This window comes from Podarcis tiliguerta (assembly GCF_965153285.1).
Source record: "Podarcis tiliguerta genome assembly, chromosome: 18".
Lineage (NCBI taxonomy): Eukaryota > Metazoa > Chordata > Lepidosauria > Squamata > Lacertidae > Podarcis > Podarcis tiliguerta.
In genome coordinates, this window is record NC_139551.1 from 5,211,334 (window position 1) to 5,231,816 (window position 20,483).

The 20,483-nt window shown below is 46.8% G+C and overlaps 1 protein-coding gene across 3 annotated transcripts in view; it reads right to left on the reverse strand.

Moving 5' to 3' along the window:
- CERS4 (ceramide synthase 4) overlaps positions 1-20,483 on the reverse strand; it is a 104,038-nt gene that overhangs the window by 37,097 nt on the left and 46,458 nt on the right. Inside the window, exon 1 of one of the 3 annotated variants that reach the window (XM_083421782.1) lies at positions 18,039-18,188. The exons of the other annotated variants lie outside the window; for them this stretch is intronic. The gene's annotated coding sequence lies outside the window, so the exon portion shown is untranslated. Of the gene's footprint in view, positions 1-18,038; positions 18,189-20,483 lie in introns of those variants that run through there. 3 annotated transcript variants of the gene reach the window in all.

Consider the following 20,483-nt stretch of genomic DNA (forward strand, 5'->3'; position numbering starts at 1 on the left):
AAAAAGATCTGGGAGAGGAGGGTTCAACTCCCCATGTGGCCACAAAGTTCACTCCTTATCTTTACAGAGGGATATAACAATAATTTATTATATTTATTATTTATACCCCACCCATCTGGCTGAGTTTCCCCAGCCATTCTGGGTGGCTTCCAATCGAGTGTTAAAAACAATACAGCTATATTTCCTGAACGCCTTCAAGGCATATCTCCACCCCTTTGGGAAACTGGAAAGTCAATACTTTCACATACAGTGGTACCTTGGTTCTCAAACTTAATCTGTTCCAAAACCCAAAACGTTCCAAAACCAAGGCGCGCTTTCCCATAGAAAGTAATGCAAAACGGATTAATCCGTTCCAGACTTTTAAAAACAAGCCCTAAAACAGCGATTGAACATGAATTTTACTATTTAACAAGACCATTGATCCATAAAATGAAAGCAATAATCAATGTACTGCACTATAAAATAAATAACACAGTATTGTAGATGACAAAAATTAAAGTTATTATTTTTTCTTATCTGCACTGATGATAGTCGTTGTTTGGATGGGGGGCTTTTATCCATTTCCTCAATCAGTAGCTGAACTGGGTTCCACACAGTCACAAAAACAAATGAACCGAAAAAGCGTCAACAACAAAAACGCAAAACAAATAGCAAAAACAAAAGCGCCAAACTTAATCCGTTCCGGAAGTCCGTTTGACTTCCAAAATGTTCGGAAACCAAGGCGCGGCTTCTGATTGGTGCAGGCGCCCCGGAAACGATACATGACAGCTGCATCGGACCTTCGGTTTCCGAAAAACGTTCAGAAACCGGAACACTTAGTTCCAGGAAACAAGGAGTTTGAGAACCAAGGCACCACTGTATATCTCTTTGGGGCTGTAAAACTGTTGCCACATCATGTTTTGGAGCGAATTGGACCAGGTTGGGATTTGGGGTGATAGGTATGAGGCTCCAATCACTAACTTGGTCGGCTGCTGCAAAACAATCACAAAACCACTTCCGAGCTAGGGAGGAATCATAGAATCATAGAGTTGGAAGAGACCACAAGGGCCATCGAGTCCAACCCCCTGCCAAGCAGGAAACACCATCAGAGCACTCCTGACATATGGTTGTCAAGCCTCTGCTTAAAGACCTCCAAAGAAGGAGACTCCACCACCCTCCTTGGCAGCAAATTCCACTGTCAAACAGCTCTTACTGTCAGGAAGTTCCTCCTAATGTTGAGGTGGAATCTTCTTTCTTGTAGTTTGGATCCATTGCTCCGTGTCCGCTTCTCTGGAGCAGCAGAAAACAACCTTTCTCCCTCCTCTAGGTGACATCCTTTTATATATTTGAACATGGCTATCATATCACCCCTTAACCTCCTCTTCTCCAGGCTAAACATGCCCAGCTCCCTTAGCCCTTCCTCACAAGGCATCGTTTCCAGGCCTTTGACCATTTTGGTTGCCCTCCTCTGGACACGTTCCAGTTTGTCAGTGTCCTTCTTGAACTGTGGTGGACAGGAAATCCAGAACTGCAAAATTCAGGTTTGGTTTTCAGAGAAGCGCCCCTCAGTCCAGCTTCAATGGATGATAAACTGGTTCTGTCTATCTTTCTCTCTCTTTCCAACGCCTTGCGGAAAAGGCTACGGTATTCCTTATCTTCACCCCCCCACAGCAAACCACACTTGATAATTTGAAATAGCAAAATCAGCTCTGTTCGTCACTTAATGCAGTCTGTTTGTATACAAGCCCAGCTCCTGTAGCAGGACATTTGAAAATTTGAATACCGTTCCTTTGAAAACAAAACTAAGGCAGAGTCCTTTTCTGTAGGCCCCACCTGTTGGTATTAAATGAAATTATAATTGCAAGCCGACTTCCAGACAACGGAGGACGTGTTTGCAATGCGTGTCGCAATGAATGCAAAGGAGCAAACAACATTTCATACGGAGACTGCAACAGAGAATCGGGAGCGCTTGGCTCTGGAGCAACTCGCGAGGAACTCGGGAAAATGGTTGCTATTAAGGCTTGGGGAAAGAATCACGGAATCACAGAATTATAGAATTGAAAGGGACCCTGACGATCATTTAGTCCAACCCCCTGCAATGCCGGAATATGCAGCTGTCCCACACAGAAATCGTGCTGTTTCAGGTTGTCATCCTCAAGGTGGTAAAAATTTCTGTTTATAATAATAATAATAAATTTTATTTATATCCTGCCCTCCCCAGCCTAAGCTGGGCTCAGGGCGGCTAACAACACTAAAATAGTGCAACATTATAAAAACATTATAAAAATTAATTAAAATCAAAATTGATGGCAACCATAAACTAAAGTTTTGTAAAGATTGCCAAAGGAGGGAGTCAGGCTGCACCCTGACCAAAGGTCTGGTGGAACAGCTCTGTCTTGAAGCCCTGCGGAAAGATGTCAAGTCCCGCAGGGCCCTTGTCTCTTGTGACAGAGCGTTCCACCAGATTGGGGCCATAGCTGAAAAAGCCCTGGCTCCGGTTGAGGCCAGCCTAACCTCTCTGTGGCCCGGGACCTCCAAGATGTTTTTGTCTGAAGACCGTAAGGTCCTCCGTGGGACATACCAGGAGAGGCGGTCCTGTAGGTACGAGGGTCCTAGATCGTAGAGGGCTTTGAAGGTTAAAACCAGCACCTTAAACCTGATCCTGTACTCCACCGGGAGCCAGTGCAGCTGGTATAGCACCGGGTGAATGTGATCTCGCAGCGAAGACCCCGTAAGGAGTCTTGCCGCGGCATTCTGCACCCGCTGGAGTTTCTGGGTCAGTCTCAAGGGCAGCCCCACGTAGAGCGAGTTACAATAATCCAGTCTGGAGGTGACCGTTGCGTGGATCACAGTGGCGAGGTCAGGGCTAGTGGTAAATCAGTGGGGTGGTAAAAAGGATGATTGGCAGCTGCATTCACTTCCACTCCCGGAAGACTGCTGAATATCTCTTCACACCCCACACCAAAAATAAAAAATCCAGCACATACAGTCGTACCTTGTTAGTACAGTGGTACCTCAGGTTAAGTACATAATTTGTTCCGGAGGTCCGTACTTAACCTGAAACTGTTTTTAACCTGAAGCACCACTTTAGCTAATGGGGCCTCCTGCTGCTGCCGCGCCACCAGAGCACAATTTCTGTTCTCATCCTGAAGCAAAGTTCTTAACCCGAGGTAATATTTCTGAGTTAGCGCAGTCTGTAACCTGAAGCGTATGTAACCTGAAGCATATGTAACCCAAGGTACCACTGTAAAGGTAAAGTGCAACTATTCTATTCTGAACTTAAAAATGGAAAACGTTGAAAACGTTCAACCTGAAGCAAACGTAACATGAGGTATGACTGTATAAACACCGACAACTGGGGAACACTGGCCTGCGAGCACTCCAGTGGGAGAACAGCCTTTACCAAAGGTGTCGTGGGCTTTGAAGACACTCGAACTCAGAACGCAAGGGAGAAACGTGCTAAGATTGGCAAATCCACACCGTGATCAACTCCCACCTGGAAACCAATGTCCCCACTGTGGAAGGACGTGTGGATCCAGAATTGGCCTCCACAGTCACTTACGGACTCATTGTTAAAACCGTGTTTATGGGAGACAATCTCACTTGGTTACAAGGAATCGCCGAAGAAGACGAAAGAAGAAGCATGTGAGGCAACGGTAACCTGACTGGCTTCCATTCAGAGGGAACACCCAGCCCAGCGACAAAATGCAGAAATGCAGAACAGTCCGTGAGGCTCCTCTTAAGCGGCGCCGTTCTTTGGGAATTACACCCACTGGAAAGCAAAGCTTTTCTCGTCGCAACCTGCTGACATTTTCCCTGCAATTGTGATTCAGCCAGCAAGGGTGAGTGGGTGGGTGGTGTTGTGACGTGGGGTTTGTGATTTCAGCTCTCTTGACATAATCTGCTGGAGACAGTTCTCTAGTAACACTTCTTTATTACAGCAAACAAGACTGAAGACTGAGGAGGGGAAAGCTACATTTATAGGGACAGGGGACTAGCTAGAAAGGATACATTTTGGAGGGAACAATATCAGGCAATCACAGTCCTGCCTTTTGGAGGAAACCAATAAGACAGAGGATCCAAATACAGCAGTTTAAATGAACCAATAGTAGCTGTACCCCCTGAAACCAAAAGGCAGTTACTTTACCCTAATGCAAATATAGACAATAATAATACAGATATAAAATCCTTTGACTCAATACACAACAGGTGGCAGGCCACGAAAGCTCAGCGAAGGTTGATCTCCATGAATGGGGGAGGGATCAAGTTTCCAGCATGTCTCCCTTTGAGTTGGATTTCCGAGCCTTGAGTCATCGCATCTGGCCTCGCTCCAAATTTCCAGCGTTATTTTGGAACACAACAGAGAGCATCGCTTGACGCAAGGCCTTGGGCGTACAGGACTTGCTTCCCTATCTCCCCGCTTGCCATCAAAACACCCTCCGACGTTTCTCCGATGAAAATAAGGACATCCTATTCCATCCCCTCCGACAGTTCTCCGATAAAAGCAGAGGCATTCCTGCCAACACTTCTCTGATGAAAATAGGGACATCCTATTCCACATGCAAGGAAGCGGGTGGCGCTGTGGGTTAAACCACAGAGCTTAGGACTTGCCAATCAGAAGGTCGGCGGTTCGAATCCCGCGACGGGGTGAGCTCCCGTTGCTCGGTCCCTGCTCCTGCCAACCTAGCAGTTCAAAAGCACACAGTGCAAGTAGATAAATGGGTACTGCTCTGGTGGGAAGGTAAGCGGTGTTTCCGTGCGCTGCTCTGGTTCGCCAGAAGCGGCTCAGTCATGCTGGCCACATGACCCGGAAGCTGGACGCCGGCTCCCTCAGCCAATAAAGCGAGATGAGCACCGCAACCCCAGAGTCGGCCATGACTGGACCCAATGGTCAGGGGTCCCTTTACCTTTACCTTTATTCCACATGCTCCCAACAATTCTCTGATGCAAATAAAGACGCCCTAAGGGAAAGCGGGACATTCTGAGATAAAATCAGAAACCGTGGCAGCAGCTAGACTGGTGACTGGGAGCGGCCGCCGAGACCACATAACACCGGTCTTGAAAGACCTACATTGGCTCCCAGTATGTTTCCAAGCACAATTCAAAGTGTTGATGCTGACCTTTAAAGCCCTTAACGGCCTCGGCCCAGTATACCTGAAGGAGCGTCTCCACCCCCATCATCCATCCCGGACATGGAGGTCCAGCTCCGAGGGCCTTCTGGCAGTTCCCTCCCTGTGAGAAGCAAGGTTGCAGGGAACCAGGCAGAGGGACTTCTCGGTGGTGGCTCCCTCCCTGTGGAACGCCCTCCCATCAGATGTCAAGTAAATAAACCACTATCTGACTTTTAGAAGACATCTGAAGGCAGCCCTGTTGAGGGAAGTTTTTAACGTTTGATGTTTTATCGTGTTTTTAATATTCTGTTGGGAGCCGCCCACAGTGGCTGGGGAAACCCAGCCAGATGAGCAGGGTAAATAAATATTATTATTATCTGTAAATCCAGGACTGTCCGTAGAAAATAAGGGCACTTGGAAGGTCTGAAATATTTGGCACTTTGCAGCACTTTGGATTTGGATTTGATATCCCGCCTTTCAGTCCCTTTAAGGAGTCTCAAAGTGGCTAACATTCTCCTTTCCCTTCCTCCCCCACAACAAACACTCTGTGAGGTGAGTGGGGCTGAGAGACTTCAGAGAAGTGTGACTGGCCCAAGGTCACCCAGCAGCTGCATGTGGAGGAGCGGGGAAGCGAACCCGGTTCACCAGATTACGAGTCCACCGCTCTTAACCACTACACCACACTGGCTCTCTGGCACACGTTGACAGCCCACGTTCCCGATTTTTCTGGCTCCAATATCATAGAACTGTAGAGTTGGAAGAGACCCTAAGTGTCATCTAGTCTAACCTGCTTCTACGCAGGAATCTCTTGCCCAGAGTGGGACTTGAACCCAAGACCCTGATATAAATGTTTGTGCGTACCCCTTGCCAAGGCTCCATTCTGATGAGCCTTCATTGTGCCCATCCTTGAGGATGATATTGGGTCACACCAGGACATGCTGACTCAGAGAAGTCAACCCAACCTGGCTGGGTTTCGGCTACCCTAATCGGCCTATGAGATACCAATGTGTGATGCACAATGAGTTAGGTAACAGCCCATTAAATTGCCAAAGGTATGTGCCTGTTTGGCATACATTTAATCGCAGACAATAATCTTTGCATTTCGCAAGCACCCCATAATTTCATTTCTCAACCACCTGCTTGCTAAAGTTCCATTGTACACATCTAATGAATCAGGCAGGAGGAGAGAAATTGGGTGCAGTTCACATTGAAAGGGGAACCAACTACCGTATTTGAATAAATATTGTAATATTAATGATATGTAATCACTTGAAAGAATCAATTAGGCCTAGGATTAAAACTGGGATTAAATATACAAGTAAGGAAATGTACGAAAAGAAAAGTTAGGAAATAGGATGATGACTGTGATATGGTTTATGAAACAATGATATAGGAAACTGCTATATATAATTACTAAGAAATTCAGATGGAAGAGGTTTGAGGAAGTCAAACAATATGTTTATGAAGATGGATCTTAATTAATTAATTGTTAGTCAAGTGATGGTTTGTTGTATTGTATGTTTTATATTCTTTTTTCTGTTTCATTCTTTTTCCTTTATTATTGTCAACTTTTTCTTCTTTGTTATCTTTATGAATGGACCACACACACATATATCTATAATATATCTCTCTATCTATCTATCTCTCTATCTATCTATCATCTATCTATAAATAAATAAATAAGATGGATCTTAATTAATTAATTGTTAGGCAAGTGATGGTTTGTTGTATTGTATGTTTTATATTCTTTTTTTCTTTTCCTTTTTTTCTGTTTCATTCTTTTTCCTTTATTATTGTCAACTTTTTCTTCTTTGTTATCTTTCTGAATGGACCACACACACATATATCTATAATATATCTCTAGATCTATCTCTCTCTCTCTCTCTCTCTCTCTATCTCTATCTATCTATCTATCTATCTATCTATCATCTATCTATCTATCATCTATCTATCTATCTATCATCTATCTATCTATTATCTATCATCTATCTCTCTCTATATATATATATCTATATCTATCTATCTATCTATCTATCTATCATCTCTCTCTCTCTCTATCTATCTATCTCTCTCTATATATCTATCTATCATCTATCTATCTATCTATCTATCTATCTATCTATCTATCTATCTATCATCTATCTATCTATCTATCATCTATATCTATCTATCTATCTATCTATCTATCTATCATCTATCTATAAATAAATAAATAAAAAGATTTCTCTTTTGCAAACATGTTTGGCTGGGAAACCCGAAGCCCCGAACCTTTGCCGTTTGCATGGAAACAGATCTGTGTGCTAGAAACTGTTTGCAGCAAAGATGTAGGCCTGGCCGTCCCTTCCCTTCCCTCCAGCTTTCCTTTGTCCCCGAGAAAAGGAGAGCGAGTTCTGGGGCAGCCAGCCAGATTCCCTCTTTACTCCCTCGCCACTATAAATTCTAGCCTCGTCCGCACGGCCTGCGGGTGGCAAAGGCCGCCCGCACTGGCTGTCTGGGAAGGAGGAGAGGTTTGCAAAGGAGAAAACCGAAAGGACAGAGAGCCAGGAGAGAAATTCTGCCCCCAAATCCATCGCCATCAACATCCTCTTCCCAGCTGCGGTCATTTAGACCTCTCCTATGCCCAGGGTAAAAGGGACGCGGGTGGCGCTGTGGGTTAAAGCCTCAGTGCCTAGGGCTTGCCGATCGAAAGGTTGGCGGTTCGAATCCCCACGGCGGGGTGCGCTCCCGTTGTTCGGTCCCAGCGCCTGCCAACCTAGCAGTTCGAAAGCACCCCCAGGTGCAAGTAGATAAATAGGGACCGCTTACTAGCGGGAAGGTAAACGGCATTTCCGTGTGCGGCTCTGGCTCGCCAGAGCAGCGATGTCACGCTGGGCACGTGACCCGGAAGTGTCTCCGGACAGCGCTGGCCATTGGCCTCTTTGAGTGAGATGGGCGCACAACCCTAGAGTCTGTCAAGACTGGCCCGTACGGGCAGGGGTACCTTTACCTTTACCTTTATGCCCAGGGTGGTGCCAGGAGCAAAAAGTGCTTCTGTAGAAGGTTGCCTTAGAATCACTGGTGGGCAAAAGATTTTGGATATAATATTCAGTTAGAATCCTGGGAAAGGTTAGGTAAAGGTAAAGGGACCCCTGACCATTAGGTCCAGTCGTGGCCAACTCTGGGGTTGCGGCGCTCATCTCGCTTTATTGGCCAAGGGAGCCGGCGTACAGCTTCCGGGTCATGCGGCCAGCATGACTAAGCCGCTTCTGGCGAACCAGAGCAGTGCACGGAAACGCCGTTTACCTTCCCGCCAGAGCGGTACCTATTTATCTACTTGCACTTTGACGTGCTTTCGAACTGCTAGGATGGCAGGAGCAGGGACTGAGCAACGGGAGCTCACCCCGTCATTGCGGGGATTCGAACCGCCAACCGTCTGATCGGCAAGTCCTCGGCTCTGTGGTTTAACCCACAGCGCCACCCGCATCCCTTGGGAAAGGTTAGAATCCTATCAATTCTGAAAGGAAATCAGCCCTGAGTGCTCACTGGAAGGACAGATCCTGAAGCTGAGGCTCCAAGACTTTGGCCACCTCAGGAGAAGAGAAGACTCCCTGGAAAAGACCCTGATGTTGGGAGAGATGGAGGGCAGAAGGAGAAGGGGACGACAGAGGACGAGATGGTGGGACAGTGTTCTCGAAGCTACCAGCATGAGTTTGACCAAACTGCGGGAGGCAGTGGAAGACAGGAGTGCTTGGAGTGCTCTGGTCCATGGGGTCATGAAGAGTCAGACATGACTAAATGACTCAACAACAATAGGTATCTAAAGCCATTTGCCCATGTTTCCATGCAACCAGTCCATGCAGAATGCAGGCACCCTATATATAGAAAGGAGCAAACCAGTGATATTTTAGGGAGCAGGCTAGCAGGCGTGGCCCATGACTTACATCATAGGAGCCTACACAACACCAAACACTGTTGCTGTATGTAGTTTTTGTTTTATTTGTTTTTTAATGCTAATAATAATAATAATAATAATAATAATAATAATAATTTATTATTTATACCCCGCCCATCTGGCTGGGCTTCCCCAGCCACTCTGGGCGGCTTCCAGAAAAATATTAAAATACTGTAATACATCAAACATTAAAAGCTTCCCTAAACAGGACTGCCTTCAGATGTCTTCTAAAAGTCTGGTAGTTGTTATCTCTTTCCACAGGGCAGGCGCCACCACCGAGAAGGCCCTCTGCCTGGTTCCCTGTAAGCTGGCTTCTCGCAGTGAGGGAACCGCCAGAAGGCCCTTGGCGCTGGACCTCAGTGTCTGGGCAGAACGATGGGGGTGGAGACACTCCTTCAGATATACTGGACCGAGGCCGTTTAGGCCTTCAAATGTCAGCACCAACACTTTTAATTGTGCTCGGAAACGTACTTTTATCTTATATTTTGGAAATTACATCCAGTGGTTTTTTTCCTTTAATTTTTTGGGGGGCCCCCAAGAGAGTGGGGCCCTAAGCTATAGCTTGTTTAGTTTAAATGTAAATCTGGCACTGGGCAGAGAGCACAGTCGTCAGGATTAGTTCCTCCTTGAATATCTCTGATTCACCAGCAACGCTCTGAGGCCCTGATCTCTTCCCACCCCAAAAAGCCACACATATGCAACCAGCTCCACGATAATCTGGCAGATTCACTTACTCATTGCAGGCAACTTATCTTGCACTTATCTTGGTTTCAACAATACACACACATACGCTGTGTTGTTTATGGTGCCAAAGGGAAACACCTAAATTTCTTAATAGATAAACCAACCACAACAATTCTCTATCAACAGCACTCCCCACTGAGCAGTTAGAATGTTCCTGCACATTCCACGCTTTCGCAAAAGCTGAAGCTATTAGCTAGGGAAAGGCTGCAACTTGCAGCTAACTACATGTAGACTTCAGCCAGCTTTAGGCTTGTTTTTATACCGGCATGTGTCAAATATTTCCTATAATCTGTTTCCGCTTCTCGGCAAAGGCTACTCACTGCAAGACTGAGCTATGAATCACGGACGTTCCTGGTGTGCATCTTCGCTTTAAAGCAAGCCAGATTTTTTTCTCACCTTCAGTGAAAACCTGGACAAGTTGCTGTCATGTTTTTGTTGTTGTCAAAGTTGTTGAGGTGTTTCTTTTTGAGGAACATCTCTTTCCCCCACCCCCCAAAATGTTTTTGGGCTTCTCTATGATTTTAAGGTCCGTATAGTAAAAGCTATGGTTTTCCCAGTAGTGATGTATGGAAGTGAAAGCTGGACTATAAAGAAGGCTGATCGCCGAAGAATTGATGCATTTGAATTCTGGTGCTGGAGGAGACTCTTGAGAGTCCCATGGACTGCAAGAAGATCAAACGCATCCATTCTGAAGGAAATCAGCCCTGAGTGCTCACTGGAAGGACAGATCCTGAAGCTGAGGCTCCAAGACTTTGGCCACCTCAGGAGAAGAAAAGACTCCCTGGGAAAGACCCTGATGTTGGGAAAGATGGAGGACACAAGGAGAAGGGGACGACAGAGGACGAGATGGTGGGACAGTGTTCTCAAAGCTACAAACATGAGTTTGACCAAACTGCGAGAGGCAGTGGAAGACAGGAGGGCCTGGCGTGCTCTGGTCCATGGGGTCACGAAGAGGCGGACACGACTAAATGACTAAACAACAACAACAACAAATGATTTTAAATATATATACTGCATTATTTGGCGTATAAGACTACTTTTTAACCCAGGAAAATCTTCTCAAAAGTCGGGGGTCGTCTTATACGCCGGCTACAGTAGCAGCAGCTCCGGCAGCGACTCCCCACCAAAGGATAAAACGACCGCAAATTAAATCAGAGGACCCCAAGCTCTCTAGATGAAGCAGAAATACGCTTGAAAATTGGCCCCAGAAGCCCCCGGCCACTGGAAAGTGGAGCGGATTTCCGAGCCGGACTGGAGACTGGTTTTTTAAATTTTTATTTGGTGTGCATTGGAAGGGGGGTAGTCTTAACGGCAAGTACATCCAAAACTCTATATTTTAACTGGGAAAGTTGGGGGGTCGTCTTATATGCCCAGTCGTCTTATACGCCGGAAAATACGGTATGTATATAGCCCATATGTCCAGGTTTTTCCCAACATTTTTGCCAATTCAGAGGAAACCCGCCCTGACGCCATTTCGCTGCCTGATTCCCAGGCATATGGCAGACCTATCTAAAGGCTTGACCTCCAAAGATATTGGAACAATTGGACAAATCTTTTGAAACCAAAAAGAAAAGGAAGGGGGGGGGAAGCCAGGGATCACCTTCTATAGATTGCTGTTGTTTTTTAGTCGCTTAGTCGTGTCCGAATCTTAGTGACCCCCTGGACCAGAGCACACCAGTCACTCCTATCTTCCACTGCCTCCCACAGGTTGGTCAAATTCATGCTGGTAGCTTCAAGAACACTGTCCCACCATCTCGTCCTCTGTCGTCCTCTTCTCCTTGTGCCCTCCATCTTTCCCAACATCAGGGTCTTTTCCAGGGAGTCTTCTCTTCTCAGGAGGTGGCCAAAGTCTTGGAGCCTCAGCTTCACGATCTGTCCTTCCAGTGAGCACTCAGGGCTGATTTCCTTCAGAATGGAGAGGTTTGATCTTCTTGCAGTCCATGGGACTCTCAAGAGTCTCCTCCAGCACCATAATTCAAAAGCATCAATTCTTTGGCGATCAGCCTTCTTGATGGTCCAGCTCTCACTTCCATACATCACTACTGGGAAAACCATAGCTTTTACTATACAGACCTTTGTCAGCAAAGTGATGTCTCTGCTTTTTAAGATGCTGTCTAGGTTTGTCATCGCCTTTCTCCCAAGAAGCAGGCGTCTTTTAATTTCGTGGCTGCTGTCACCATCTGCAGTGATCATGGAGCCCAAGAGAGTAAAATCTCTCACTGCCTCCATTTCTTCCCCTTCTATTTGCCAGGAGGTGATGGGACCAGTGGCCATGATCTTCTATAGATATCTGTTACTAATAGGTGAGTTTGATATGCAGACTCTAAGAAACCACTGGATTGAACTTTTCAATATTACCAAGACCAGGATTTTTCAAAACTTGGATCTCTGGCTGTTTTTGGACTACAACTCCCATCATCCCTCAGGACTGTAGTCCAAAAACAGCTGGAGGCCTAAGTTAGGAAAACCCTGAGCTACAAAGTGGGAAAGTGTTTTACTAAAGGCATCGATGGCTCTTAAACCACAACTTACACAACAGAACATAATATTCAGAATCGATTGGATTCCACTTTGTTTGTAAGAAAAGGACTATCTAATTTAGCTCTTTGCTGGAGATTTAATGAGGATAATGTCTCTTTTGAACATATCTTCTTACAGTGCCCTATACTCACTAAGCTTTGGGAGAAAGCGCGGGACTATATAAGTACAATTATGCGCAAAAAGAAGTTAAAATTTTCAGAGGAACAAATACTTTTGTTCCTCCCCCATGGTATGGAAGCTGACAGCTAGACAACAGAAATGGATCCTACAAACAGATTGCATGTGGACGCAGAATTTGTCCATGGGGTCAAGAAGAGTCAGACATGCCGAAACGACTAAACAACAACATTAGGACAATAATATGGCTCATACGTCTAGATAATAATGTATGGAAATGCAACTGGTTATAGATTCTGTATCCTATAAGATCTTTATGAGGAATGGCTAAGGGAGCTGGGCATGTTTAGCCTGGAGAAGAGGAGGTTAAGGGGTGATATGATAGCCATGTTCAAATATATAAAAGGATGTCACATAGAGGAGGGAGAAAGGTTGTTTTCTGCTGCTCCAGAGAAGCGGACACTGAGCAATGGATCCAAACTACAAGAAAGAAGATTCCACCTAAACATTAGGAAGAACTTCCTGACAGTAAGAGCTGTTTGACAGTGGAATTTGCTGCCAAGGAGTGTGGTGGAGTCTCCTTCTTTGGAGGTCTTTAAGCAGAGGCTTGACAACCATATGTTAGGAGTGCTCTGATGGTGTTTCCTGCTTGGCAGGGGGTTGGACTCAATGGCCCTTGTGGTCTCTTCCAACTCTATGATTCTATTCTTTCTCGTATTTTTAGCAAGTTTCCTCTCCATCTCTCCCCCCCCCTTTTATCACTTTATTTTCTAGAACTGAAATTATTTTAACAAAACAGTGGTAAGGAGAAGAATAAGAATGGCTCAATATCATCTTATGGACAGGCCCATCAGTGGTAAAATTGCTCTCTTCAGAATTCTCCTGATTCGCTTGAAAATAAATACCGTATTTTTCGCTCTATAAGATGCACCAGACCATAAGACACATCTAGTTTTTGGAGGAGGAAAACAAGAAAAAAAATATTCTGAATCTCAGAAGCCAGAACAGCAAGAGGGATCACTGTGCGGCGAAAGCAGCAATCCCTCTTGCTGTTCTGGCTTCTAGGATAGCTGCGCAGCCTGCATTCGCTCCATAAGACGCACACACATTTCCCCTTACTTTTTAGAAGGGAAAAAGTGCGTCTTATAGAGCAAAAAATACGGTAAATCCGAGCTGGCTGATGGGCCCAAGCGCCTCTCTGGCGTTTCCCGGGAAATCCTGGGGACCCGGTTGCTATAGAAACGAAACTGTTAGACGACACAAATGCACACAAGGGCTTTTGCTTGAAGTTGTGGCGGACTCGGGTGCTCTCGGCTCCTGCAAAAGGTCATCTCGCTGTTTGATGAATGCAAAGAGCTATTTAATGCTTCTGAGGGGTTGGGGGGGGCACCGAAAAGGGGATTTTGTTTCAGCCCAGAGGCCTTTTCTCTCACCGGGCTTAGATTTTGGGAACAGGGGTAACTTTCTGCCAGAAATCAAGGACCGGAGATGGATGCCTTAGTTTGGGAGGTCCAGCTTTGGAAAGCTCCATGCAAACTACTTCCAAATTGCAGGCAACCCTGTTTAGGCAGGATTTATGATGTTTTATCGTTTCTTTAATACAGTGGTCCCTTTACCCTTTCAAATCCCCACTACGGGGTGAGCTCCCGTTGTTCGGTCCCTGCTCCTGCCAACCTAGCAGTTCAAAAGCACGTCAAAGTGCAAGTAGATAAATAGGTACCACTCTGGCGGGAAGGTAAACGGCGTTTCCGTGTGCTGCTCTGGTTCGCCAGAAGCGGCTTAGTCCTGTTGGCCACATGACCCGGAAGTTATACGCCGGCTCCCTCGGCCAATACAGCAAGATGAGCACCGCAACCCCAGAATCGGCCACGACTGGACCTAATGGTCAGGGGTCCCTTTACCTTTACCTGTATTCATACAGGTACCTAATGAGAAGATTCATGAATGCACCAAAATGAATGACAGTGTTACCTTGGTTCTGAAACGTCTTGGTTCTCAAACAACTTGGAACCCAAACACTGCAAACCCGGAAGTAAGTGTTCCGGTTTGTGAACTTTTTTCAGAAGCCGAACGTGCTCCGTTTTGAGCGTTACGCTGAGGTCTGTCTGTTTCGGCTCTTTATTTTGCGTTTTCGTGGCTCTTTTTTGTTTTGTTTTTGTGACTGCGTTGGAACCCAGTTTAGCTACTGATGGATGGATGGTGTGACTGCAGTACATTGTTTATTGCTTTCGTTTTATGGATCAATGGCCTCGTTCGATAGTAAAATTCATGTTCAATCGCTGCTTTAAGGGCTGTTTTGAAAAGTCTGGAACGGATTAATCCGTTTTGCATGACTTTCTATGGGAAAGCGCGCCTCGGTTTTGGAACGCTTTGGTTTTGGAACGGATTAAGTTTGAGAACCAAGGTACCAAGGTACTGTTGGAAGCCTCCCAGAGTGCCTGGGCAAACTCAGCCAGATGGGCGGGGTATAAATTTATAATAACGATAATAATTTAATATTTATACCCCGCCCATCTGGCTGGGTTTCCCCAGCCACTCTGGGCGGCTTCCAACAAAACACTAAAATTCAACAACCTATTAAACATTAAAAGCTTCCCTAAACAGGGCTGCCTTCTTCAGATGTCTTCTAAAAGTTTGGTATTATTATTATTATTATTATTATTATTATTATTATTATTACTGCAGTCAGAGAGAAACGGCTTTGGACAAGCTGAATACCTGGGATCTCCAGGCAGGAATGGAGGAAAACCCAGATAACAATATACAAATTATAGAATTTTAGAGTTAGAAGGGACCCTCTATCCCAACCCCTTGAGATGCAGGAATCTCAACTAAAGCATCCATGACAGATGGCCGTCCAACCTCTGCTTAAAAACCTCCATGGAAGGAGAGTCCACCACCTCTCATGGGAGACTGTTCCACTGCTGAACGGCTCTTACTGTCCGAAAGTTCTTCCTGATATTTAGTTGGAATCTCCTGTCTTGGGACTCGAAGCCATGGGTTCGAGTCCTGCTCTCCGGAGCAGGAGAAAACAAGCTTGCTCCCTCCTCCATGGGACAGCCCTCAAGATATCTGAAGATGGCTCTCATAACTCCTCTCAGTCTCCTCTTTCCCAGGCTAAACATACTCAGTTCCTTCAACCGTTCCTCATCAGGCTTATGACCCTTTATCATCCTGGTCTCCCTCCTCTGCACATTTTCCAGCTTGCCAACATCCTTCTTAAATTGTGGTGCGCAGAATTGCACCTAAGAACCAACAGCCAGGCTGAGAAGGCAAATGAGCAAATTTATGAGGCCTTCTGGAGCCTGTAGTTTAAAGTATTACTTTAAATATTGTTAATACACCACCCTCAGCCCCAGGGTGGTTCACACAATAAAGACACAATAACCTCCTGGCAAATAGAAGGGGAAGAAATGGAGGCAGTGAGAGATTTTACTTTCTTGGGCTCCATGATCACTGCAGATGCTGACAGCAGCCACGAAATTAAAAGACGCCTGCTTCTTGGGAGAAAAGTGATGAGAAACCTAGACAGCATCTTAAAAAGCAGAGACATCACCTTGCTAACAAAGGTCCGTATAGTTACAGCTACGGTTTTCCCAGAAGTGATGTATGGAAGTGAGAGCTGGACCATAAAGAAGGCTGATCGCCGAAGAATGGAGGCTTTTGAATTCTGGTGCTGGAGGAGACTCTTGAGGGTCCCATGGACTGCAAGAAGATCCAACCTCTCCATTCTGAAGGAAATCAGCCCTGAGTGCTCACTGGAAGGACAGATCCTGAAGCTGAGGCTCCAAGACTTTGGCCACCTCATGAGAAGAGAAGACTCCCTGGAAAAGACCCTGATGTTGGGAAAGATGGAGGGCGCAAGGAGAAGGGGACGACGGAGGACGAGATGGTGGGACAGTGTTCTCGAAGCTACCAGCATGAGTTTGACCAAAGTGTGGGAGGCAGTGGAAGACAGGAGGGCCTGGCATGCTCTGGTCCAGGGGGTCACGAAGAGTTGGACACGACTAAACGACTCAACAACAACAACAAAAGCAAGTAAACACCGGTAATTAAAAACAAAAGAGCGAAAGCTACATGTGTACCTAACGCTATATTTTAGAAAGTTGTTTGCTCGCGGCACATTTTGGGTAATGATATCAAGATTTGCACAACGGCGCCCGAGGGTGAGCAACAGGTTTCCGCCAACGTTCGGGTGCCATTTTGAATCAAGATGGTGGGCTGAACAGTTCAAAAGCGTGCTTATTCTAACCACTGAACAACGGTGCCTATGAGACCGCTGGGATCACATGCGCAGAGATAGCTACATTTCTACTCGCAAGTAAACGGTTCAAAACTAAGACTTCCTGCAAGGTAATAATAATAATAATAATAATAACCTAGATAATGATGTACCAAAAGAGTTGGTTAAAACACACGCGCGCGCACACACACACACACACACTGTATGCCCAAAGATGGAAAGAAGGAGAAGTTTAAAACAAAATAAGAATGGCTTTTGAGAACAATGCAGTAAGCGGAACTGGCAAGATTAACAGCAAACATAAGAGACCAAAATGCCCCCCAAAATAATAATTGAGGACTGGAGACCTCTCACTGGGTATTTAAAAAACTACTATCGGGATGCGAAAATGTGAGCAGGACTTGAAATATGAGCCACAGAGTTAGTTGTTAAGATAAATAGCTTAAAATATACATGAGAAGGGTAAATATGGAAAGGAGGAGAGGTCGGGAAGTCAATGGATAAAGTCATTTATTTATGTTAACATTTGTGAAGTTTTTCTCTCTTTTTTGTGAAAACACCAATAAATAAGATTTGAAATAGTAGCAGTAAAGGTAAAGGGACCCCTGACCATTAGGTCCAGTCGTGGCCGACTCTGGGGTTGCGGCGCTCATCTCGCTTTATTGGCCGAGGGAGCCGGCGTACAGCTTCCGGGTCATGTGGCCAGCATGACTAAGCCGCTTCTGGCGAACAGCGCTCGGAAACACCGTTTACCTTCCCGCCGGAGCGGTACCTAATTATCTACTTGCACTTTGACGTGCTCTCGAACTGCTAGGTTGGCAGGAGCAGGGACCGAGCAACGGGAGCTCACCCCGTCGTGGGGATTCGAACCACCAACCTTCTGATCGGCAAGTCCTAGGCTCTGTGGTTTAACCCACAGCGCCACCCGCGTCCCATATAGTAGTAGCTGTAATAATAATAATAATAAAAAAAAAAAAAAAAAAAAAACATGAATGGGACGTTGAAGGCCGGGCCGCATTCCGTTTTGGGTGACTTTCTGGGGGCCGTACCAACTCGACTGGCATATACATTCTCCTTCTCTCTCTCTCTCTCTCTCTCTCTCTCTCTCTCACACACACACACACACACTCAAACAAACAGACACAAACACAAACAAACACACACACCTGCTGCTCAAATCTCTCCATCTTTCACCCAGGTAACCCAAGAGCACCATTGCATCGAAGGACAACCTCCACACAGGTAAGCACTCGATGAGCTACCTTCGCGAGGGCCGCACGCCTGGCCCCCTGGCCCTCGGGCAGGGAGGTCCTGCTCCGAAACGAAGCAAGCCGAGCCCCGAACCCCGCAGAGACCACCCCCAAGCTCTGACCTTGCACAAAGGCCGCTTTTGAGGTCCAAAGCGGCTCCCTCTGACGACAAGTCTCTGTTGCAGCTTCCAGCCTCTGCTCGGAGCAGGAGAAGGAACAAATGAGATTAAGCTGATGTTTCCCTTTAAGGATCCCTTTTTATCAGATTAACTCGGCTGCCTCCACCCACGGTTTGCATTCTCTCTCTCCTTTTTTTTTTTGGTGCAAGGCCACAGATCTTCGCAGCTGCCAGGCCCTTACCTCAAAGGTTGCTCAAGGAGGGGAGACCGTGGTGTTCCGAAACTCGCACTCGCACCCTGCAGATGTTTCCTCCCCGGCAGCCCACGTGCAAGCCGGGGCTGCTTCTACAGGAAGGCAGTTCAAATCAACCCCTCGCTTTTGCCCATGTCGCCTAGTGTGCGCAGCAGTGGCTGGCAGCAGCTGTTTCGGGGGCACAGAAGGGTCATTCCCAAAAATCTGCCGACTTATTCGGCACCCTATTGCATTTCTCTGGTGTCCTGTTCTGGTCCTTCTCAACCTCAGCCCTCCCGGTGTTTTTGGCCTACAACTCCCATGATCCCTAGCTAGCAGAACCAGTGGTCAGGGATGATGGGAATTGTAGTCTCAAAACATCTGGAGGGCCGAGGCTGAGGAAGCCTGTCCTATTTCACCATCATCATCATCATAACAACATCATCTGAGAATTGTCTTCCCCTCCAACATTTCTCTGATGAAAATATTCCACACCCTCCGACATGTCTCCGATAAAAATAAAGGTAAAGGTAAAGGTACCCCTGCCCGTACGGGCCAGTCTTGACAGACTCTAGGGTTGTGCGCCCATCTCACTCAAGAGGCCGGGGGCCAGCGCTGTCCGAAGACACTTCCGGGTCACGTGGCCAGGGTGACAAGCTGCATCTGGCGAGCCAGCGCAGCACACAGAACGCAGTTTACCTTCCCACTAGTAAGCGGTCCCTATTTATCTACTTGCACCCGGGGGTGCTTTCGAACTGCTAGGTTGGCAGGCGCTGGGACCGAACGACCGGAGCGCACCCCGCCGTGGGGATTCGAACCGCCGACCTTTCGATCAGCAAGCCCTAGGCGCTAAGGCTTTTACCCACAGTGCCACCCGCGTCCCACCCGATAAAAATAGGGATGCCCTATTCCATGACGGTGATGATTATTAATTTTATTTATACCCCACCCATATGACTGGGTTGCCCCAGACGCTCTGGGTGGCTTCTAACAGAGATAAAAACATAATAAAAAATGAAATATCAAAAAAACCACTTCCCTATACAGTCGTACCTTGGTTTTCAAACAGCTTACTTTTTGAATGTTTTGGCTCCCGGACGCCGCAAACCCGGAAGTGACTATTCCAGTTTGCGAACTATTTTTGGATGTCGAACGTCCGACGGTGATTCCGCAGCTTCCGATTGGCTGGAGGAGCTTCCTGAAGCCAATCGGAAGCCGCGCTTTGGTTTTCGAATGTTTTGGAAATCGAACGGACTTCCAGAACAGATTCCGTTCAACTTCCGAGGTACGACTGAACAGAGCTGCCTTCAGATGTCTTCTAAAGGTTGCAGAGTTACTTATCCCCTGGCTCACATAATTCCATACCCTCCAACATTTCTCTGATGAAGGTCGGTGGTTTGAATCCCTGCAATGACGGGGTGAGCTTCCGTTGCTCGGTCCCTGCACCTGCCAACCTAGCAGTACGAAAGGACATCAAAGTGCAAGTAGATCAATAGGTACCGCTCTGGTGGGAAGGTAAACGGCGCTTCCGTGCGCTGCTCTGGTTTGCCAGAAGCGGCTTAGTCCTGCTGGCCACATGACCCGGAAGCTGTACGCCGGCTCCCTCGGCCAGTAAAGCGAGATGAGCGCCGCAACCCCAGAGTCGTTTGCGACTGGACCTAATGGTCAGGGGTCCCTTTACCTTTACCTTTAAAGCACCGTCGTATATATTGCGAGTTGCATTTTATATTAGTCATGTTCAGTGTTGACCCATTGACACAGGTGGTGCTGTGGTCTAAACCACTGAGCCTCTTGGGCTTGTCGATCAGAAGGTCGGCGGTTCGAATCCCTGTAACGGGGTGAGCTCCTGTTGCTCGGTCCCTGCTCCTGCCCACCTAGCAGTTCGAAAGCACGTCAAAGTGCAAGTAGATAAATAGGTACCGCTCCGGCGGGAAGGTAAACGGCATTTCCGTGCGCTGCTCTGGTTTGCCAGAAGCGGCTTAGTCCTGCTGGCCACATGACCCGGAAGCTGCATGCCGGCTCCCTCGGCCAGTAAAGCGAGATGAGCGCCGCAACCCCAGAGTCGGCCATGACTGGACCTTACGGTCAAGGGTCCCTTTACCTTTTACTGTAAGAGCTGAGCTCCCTTCCTCTCTGACATCCCTTCCTCCTGTGGCACCACCCCCTGCCTGCAATAAGGTTAGCGCATTCCTTTTGGGACTCTGAAACATGCCACG